The sequence below is a fragment of the Alosa sapidissima genome, chromosome 10 (genome assembly GCF_018492685.1).
Source record: "Alosa sapidissima isolate fAloSap1 chromosome 10, fAloSap1.pri, whole genome shotgun sequence".
Classification (NCBI taxonomy): Eukaryota; Metazoa; Chordata; class Actinopteri; order Clupeiformes; family Clupeidae; genus Alosa; species Alosa sapidissima.
In genome coordinates this window covers 784,602-792,550 of record NC_055966.1, presented here as the reverse complement: position 1 = coordinate 792,550, position 7,949 = coordinate 784,602, and the positions used below count along the sequence as shown (strand labels likewise).

Genomic DNA, 7,949 nt, shown 5'->3' with positions numbered 1-7,949 from the left:
CATTTCTTTTAGTTATGACAGAGTTTTCACAAAACACACAAACATTAGTAGTGACCACCTAACATATTTATTACAACTAAATCTGGGTTTAGAGTGTGTAAATGATACTAACTAGATTCTTTCCCAACAGATATTTGACATGTTGCTTTCTCTTGCGCATATTTGGGATCTATGCGCAAGGGGGGAGTAGTAAGGAGGAATATTTTTACTGAAGGATTTTTGATTTTCATAGTTACAGGAAGTTATTGATGAGAGTCTAAGAAAATGTCATGTGTATAAGCATAATATCAGGAAAGTGATAGTTTTGTCTAAACCATTAGGACACATACCGGTCCCAGAAGGATCATGAAACACTTAGTGATTGATTATATTGATATGATAAAAAACAAAAGAACGCTGCTAGTGGTTTGTAGGGTTTTTCAAGGAGGGAAGAAGCTCGTTCAGGCCCAGGGCCTGATGGAAAAACATGAAGTGAAGCTTTATTACTAAAAGTAAAAAAATTTTCCTAGAATTGAAATACTAGATATGGTTTATTAGATAATAAGGGCAAATGACGTTAAATGGGAGAATTGCTCCAATATGTGCCTTAACATATTTAAACTGGTTTGATGCCTTACACATTGCTTCAATGCACATAAGGTCACAACATAACCAGAGTACTCACTTTTTGCACTAAAGATAAAAGCTGAGAGACCCACTTGTGGATCAGCTCCGAGGATAAATTAGAAATTGTATGGAATAATTGTTATTAATTCACACAACAATTTATAAGCAGGAAAAGTACAGGACTTTTGGAAGGACCTACAGGAAAAGAGTCAACAATCTATACTCCCTGGAGACGGGGTGTACTTAAAGATGTTCAAGTGGTCCTGTCTCCAATCAAAGGCAGAGGGACCATACTGAGTGACTCAGGCCACTCCAACAGCGGTGAGAGTACAAGGGTGCAAAACTTGGTATTCTCACATCTTGTTTCAAAGCCTCTATTCCTGAAGACAGTGTAACAGGAGGTGAACAACCGGCTGATGCCCGAGAGACAGACTCAAATGATGATGGTCTACCAGAGGGAGAACAGGAGGCCAGACAGACAGTTCAGGAGAGCCCGAGTCAGAATTCATGTAACCCGCAGCAACAGAATGGAGGGATGAACAGAAATTATCCTGGCAGTGGTGGGTATAGTGTTTCTGGCATGTATGCTCCTGTTCCCTGTTGACTATAGACTTCCATACGATGAATCCAATGTGGAAGGAGGGACCCCATCCCAACCTCATCTGCCTCAACAACGATCAGGAAGTGAACAAGGAACCACAGAGTTCAGAGACTTTGGATCTGATTGCCCAGTCCATGACCATACCACTAAACCACCAGGAGATTAACCATCCAACTGTTCTTTCACAAGTAAGCCCGACAAGAGTCAGGTAACAGACATTATTGACTGACCAAATCTTATCTACCGCCACAGGAATCTGGAATATTGACGAATCTTCCAGAATGAACTCAGTCCGTTATGTGCTGGGAGCACTAAGAAAACAGGTAGCTATGCACCACTGGATGATGTTGGATCAGATATTAGCCAAAGAAGGTGGAGTGTGTGTCGACATAACACAGCTATGGTAAAACTAATAATGATAGAAAGACAGTTTAAGGGGGCATTAGGAGGATTAGGAATATGGCTAGCACCAATAGGAATAGTCATAGGAATATGTTTACTTGTAGTTGGGTTTGTGTTCTTTTTGTTTCTTCCGTGTCTATAGTGCTTAAAACAGTGGTGGAAGGAATCAGTAGTCAAATGCCACTGTTGTTGATGAATGAAGAACAAATGGCAACCCTTGTGGAAGGAGATACTAGGGCCAGGACTGATGACAAGGAAATGGAAACATGCCAATGATGCCAGAACTGATGCTCCTCATAGAGGATGGGAGAAATTAGGGGTGTTGGATTCAGACACCAACCCTGTTCAACAGTGTGCCCAATAGCTCCTTAGAGCTACTGGAATGGACTGTAGATTACAAATCATTGAAGAGGATTTTTGCGAGTTCCTTCATTCGTAACACACTTCACACCTGAAGCGCAGCATCCAACATTTGCTAATACATCTGCGTTTGCATTTACACTCTGCCATCTCCAAGGAGCAATGGACTAAAAACTGTGTGCAATTGTGTGAATTTATGGGGATGGGAAAAAGCATGTGTAGTTGAAGGAAAGTTTCTCCTCTCGCTTGTTGTAAACAAGTGTTGCTGTAATAACAGGACAGTAGAAGAGTTTCCCTTCTGAAGGTTTTTTCCTCTAAAGGCAACAGACAAGAGAGGTTTTCCTTAAGGTTTTTCGCTTCCACCGAGAGGATTTGAAACTTGCCATTTTACTTGATAATAACACTACACTATTTGATTTGATTCTAGTGTGGGTTTCGATTATGGGTGTGTAATAGGAATGGGAATGTCCCATAACAATGTTGGGGTGTGTTAATAGTATTAGCGACACATCTTTCATCTCATAGTTACTTATACTGCTGTGCCATTTTAGCCTAATTGACAGTTTGCTGAATTTTCTTGATAGTGGGGGTTGTGTTAAAATAATAATACTGTTTAATCTTGCTGCATGATTGAGTACATACTGTCCTCAATAGGGGGGAATATGTGGTGACTTTTTGTAAAGTTTCCTGATAAGATATGCTGTAGTTGTATTAAAAGATGTTCTATACATTGGGCTACTGTTCGACCTTTAAAGTGGTAAAAGAGCAGGGGTAAATATAGTTAAGGTCAAAGGTCCTTTGTAGAAATAGAATAAATACCTAGGCACATATGTGTGACAGGGCCCTCAGGTTTATCCAACTAAATGGATGAGGACAGAGGCAGTAGTATAAACAATGTTATATTTATTATTTCTTTTCTTCGTTTAAAACGGATGGCAGGGGTGTACAGTAGGTAAATCCGATAAAAAACAAAATCACAATACACAACACAAAATAATCAAAGAAAACAAAATGTAACACATAATCAGAAATTAGATGCCCAGTGGATTGGTGGCTGCTACACGGCCTGAATTAACACAGGTACAGTAACCCTCGGATGGCTGCCCAGTCCCAAAAGTGATCTATGGCCATACACACACACAAACACAAGTGTAACACTCAAGCTTTCTAAATACAACCCACACGAGTATAAATAGGTGTTCAGTACACGCTCAACCACTAGAATGTGCTCTCACCGCAAACTAGGGGAAGGCGGCAGTCCTAGAGTACCTTAACTGTGTTACCTAATAGACCTAGCAGGCCATACTAGCAAACAGGGGGAAGGAGGGGCATTCAATAAAGGAAACAATACAAGACAAAACAAAAACAAGACAAACACGATATTCAGCGCCAGTGGAGTGCTACCGATACAGCTACAATGAATAGCAGAAGCTATAATGAACTAATACTACCTGGGACATAGACCCCTATGGCCCAAGAGTAACAGTCTACTGTGTGGAGAAACTAGGTTGGGAGTCACAAAGAACTCAATATGAACTAATACCACCTGGGGCATAGGGGTCTATCTATGCCCCAGGAGTAACAGTCTCCCGTGTGGATAAGCTAAGTCAGGGGTTACAAGAACCCATTAAAAACTAATACTGCCGGGGGGAAGGATAAGTCTCAATAGCCTCGGAGTAACAGTCTGAAATCGCTAACTGGCTGCTAATATGAGCTCAGGGATGGCAACAGCACTACACCTGGTCGTGTAACAGACCCTGGCAAACAGTGTAAATGCACCAGTGTATCACAGTCAGACAAGCATACAACACAAAGAAAATAAACCAACACAAACAAGCATACCGTACAACCAACTTTGACGTGCTGTTAGTTTAACACTGACTAATACCAAAAGAAACTCTAATGGGGGAAAACAGTGGTCAAACTGTGATAGACAGCCAGCTGTGATCTACAACAGAGAGAAACGTTTAACACCCTGGTCCATGGTTATGTCGCATTTCATAACAATACACAACAGTTTTTATGAAGTTTAATTGTTCATAAGTCAAGCGACATGTAAAAAAGAAAACATTGTACCAGATACATATTTAAAATAGGACCGTTGCACTGTTAGAACAAAAAACAATGCCTACCTCGGCCATTTCCACAATGCGAGCTAGCCCAGGGGAACAGGAGCAGAGGAGGGAAGTGTGTCAGCTATAAAAACAAGGGAGCGAAAATTACAGACGCTACATGCTGTTGTTTGGCCCGCATAGCCAACTTAGTCTGCTCACATTAGTTGAGTGTTTGACCATAGCTATTGCAATGTTGCTATTGTAAGAGGCCTACCTCCACGTCCAGCATTCGCATTGATAGTCACAGGGAAACAGGAGTAGGGAGGAGATGACAGTCTATAGCAAGATGAGCCAAACGTTACGACACTACAACCACCTGCCCCGTGTTCAAACTACGTGGCTAAACACAAACTCTCACTTTATGCTATTACCTACATGTCAGACAAACGTTCGTGGTCTACAGCAGTGGCAACAACTCACATTAAAAGTGTAAGGAGTACATAAAACACTCCACCTACCCAGACCACAGCGAGGGAGTTGTTCGCAACCAAAACCCAGCATGAAGTGCGCGGTTTGTACCGACCAGCGACAAGCAACTTGCGTACCAAACAATTTGGGAGAGCTTCTTTTGTGTTTGTCGGGAAGGAAGTTACGTACCCATGACCCCCAGCCCGCACGCCCAGGTGCTTGCAATTAGTCGTGATCCTGACCTGATCACATATGTATCACCAAAAGAGGTAAGGACATAGGAGCTCTTTTCTATTCTGAGTTGGTAAAAACAAGTGATGCTACTGAAGGTATAAGCTGTGTAAAACAGAATGCTAGTAGCTGGCTTCATGAACCTATGCTCTGTATTGGATTAAAGCTACACCTTCTGCAGTAGTCTGTTGCTTTGTCACAATTCTTGTGAGTTTGAATCAGTTAATTATAATTTGACACCACACATACCAAAGCTGAATAAATCAATGGGCGCCGCGTTTTTAAGTTGCGTTCTCTTACATGAAATAAGTTGAGCGATATTTTTTACTCCTCTCAATATGTAGTTGTAGAAAACAAGATGTGAAATCACGGATTCTGTCAGAAATGTAGTGCTAATTATTGCCTCTCCTCGGGTTGTTACCTCGCTAGGCAGTTTGTAGTGAACTGTTTTACCTTGCTAACTTCTAAATGACAAACATCAGACGTGCTTGTCTCAACATTTTCTAAGATGGCATGACTTGATATTCTACTCTTCTCAATATGTAGTTATAGAAAACATGATGTGAAATCACATATTATGTCAGAAATGTCATTATTGCATTTAAGCAGTTAGTTACTAGGTGAAATGTAATATGTCTTTATCTTAATGCCAGCCAGGCAATCAGATTTAGGGTAGCTAACCCATGTGTAATAAAATGACTTTTCATACATCTAAATATGTTACTCAGAATGCTTCAATAGTTTAGGCTACCTCTTCTTGTGTATGTATGTGCACACACGCACGCATCTGTAGTTTTGTGATTTTATTTTTTAAATTAATAAATGTATAACATTTGTATGATTTTACTGTTGTTTCAGATGGAGGATGACAAGACCTACACAGACCTCCTTGCAGGCCTGAAGAGGTTGGCTGACTGCTGATGAGCTTGCGCTCACAATGTTGAAGACCATGTGAGGATGGAGGAAGAAGGTATAGATTTAGGTGGCGTGCGTAGGGTGGTGTAGACTGCCACTAAAACACTGTGAAATAGACTTGTTATGTTTATTTTTATATGTTGTTGTCCCAGGCATATGTGGTTTTACCAACCGGAACGGGTGGGAGGTTGTGCTTAGTAGGCCGTCGTATGCAGACACACAGTGCAGGGGCATGGGATGAAGAGACCCCAGAAGAGTTTCACAGTTTTCTGGGATTGATCATTGACATGGAACTTCACTTCCCTCCCTAATATCCATTGCTACTGGGGAACCAAGTCTCTGAAGGGATCAGGGAGCGTTGACCAAATGAGAAATACATATTGTGTACACTTTTTCTCCATTGACATTGCTGTTGTCAGTAGTTTCTTATTATTTCAAGTTTGGCAATGCAGAATCTGGTGTTGAACCTAGGTTTGGTAGCTACAGCCAGAAAGACTTTGGCGAAAATCTATCACAACAGCTGGCAGGCATTTCCGTCAAAATTTCCGCCTCGCCTTCAGCTGCTCCAACTACTACTCTGTCGTCTTTTCATCAAGTACATATTCCTGTACAGCAGGAGCCAAAGAAAAATTGTTGGCTTTGTTATCAAAACAATACATAATAACACTAAAGTAGCTTGTATGGCCTGGAGTTTAGCGGTAGGTGACTGTTTTTTTGGTAAACAAAATTGCTGTCAGATTTGGCATTCTACAGAAGGGGATGCGTTTCGTTATGAGTCATAGGTCTTCTGTGTTTAACCTTCAGGTTCCCCACCTCACCTTTCCCTACCCTGCTCTCTCTGTGTGTGTGTGTGTGAGTTTGTGTGTATGTGTGTGTATGTGTTTATTCTCAACAGGCGTGTTCTATGTAATCCACTTTCAAATGTTTAGACACATTGATTTTTGAGTGATGTTGAAGTTGATTGTATTCCTAGCTTTTCATAAATAATACATTTTATAGATGTATATCATTTTCATATTACACTAATTAATTTATATAAGGAAGTTGTATCTGTTGAATCAAATGTATTCTATGTCTCTATTCAGAATTGATCTTCAATAAATATACAGTATACTTACTTCCTGTATTACTGGTAAGGTACATGTTTTTCTTTTATATATCATTATTGTTGACTGTAGCATTTGCTTATATACAAATAAATGGTTTATTCTTATGGATCAAATAAATCTAAACCATTGTGTCTGACTTCATTATTAGTTTTTTATGCATACTTTTATGTTTTTGGTGAGAAAGAGAATGTGAATTCTGTCAACATTCTAAATCCCGTTTCCTGCATTTTTTTACACTTATCACTTAATTTATCATAACTTTTGAAAGGTTAATGATATTCCAATTCAGTCTTTTTTGTTAAATAGCCCACAACTTGCTGAACATGTCATACACTCTATATTTTTCTCTATCTCGTATAGAAATATGATGAAAATTAATTTTTATGCGAATGAAATTCAATTTTAACGAATTTCGGTATACATTTGGAGAGGATTTTCAAAGACTGTTCATTACTATATCAACATTACCATATGTATTTTACATCATTTGATAGAACTGACCCTTCTGATTACAATGGTATGTATATCCCATTGATGGTATGTATTATACTCAAGAAATAAGGTTTTTTGTGTAAGGAGGTCATCCAGCACCAAAAATGGAATGTTCGGCACGGGCACAAAAGGGTTAACGCAATGGCAGACACATTTGCTTGTTTTTAGGACAAATTTGCTTAACGCACTGGCAGAAAAAATTTGCTTGTTTTCAGGATGAGATGTCTTAAAATAAGTCAAACTTTTCTTAAATTAAGTCAAATGATTTCATGAGAAAGCGCTAGGTAAGTCTCTTTATATTGAAAACAATAAACTAGTTATTTTTATCTTGATATAAGACTAATAATCTTGGTTAGATTTTATTAGATAAGCAGTTTTTTGCAGTGTGGCTGTCAGCGATGGTGCAATTCCTCATGTTCTAGACAGAATTTTCATTTAATGGTCTAAAACTAACCCAAACCTAGTCCTTACCCTAACCCTAACCCTTACCCCAATCCTACCCTTGGGTTATTTTTATAGTTCAGTTAACCCAAACCTATAAAGGAAACCCTGATACTTACCTTATGTTACTGGAGGTCCTCTTGGAGATCTGTCCATGTGACACCTGTGAAAAAGAGAAAATTCATATTAGTTTACATACGGGAAAAACCTATTTCAGGTACCGATAAAAAAGAGAGAATACATATTAGTTAACACACAGGAAAAACCTTT

The 7,949-nt window shown here is 39.4% G+C and overlaps 1 long non-coding RNA gene across 1 annotated transcript; it reads right to left on the bottom strand.

Annotated features, from left to right (window-relative positions):
* Positions 1–2,855: 2,855 nt before the first annotated feature.
* LOC121720994 lies at positions 2,856–4,701 on the bottom strand. The gene is made up of 3 exons (XR_006034708.1): positions 4,542–4,701; positions 4,298–4,359; positions 2,856–4,165 (listed from the first exon to the last, which is right to left on the bottom strand). It is a non-coding gene; the product is annotated as an uncharacterized LOC121720994 (long non-coding RNA).
* Between the last annotated feature and the right edge of the window lie 3,248 nt (positions 4,702–7,949).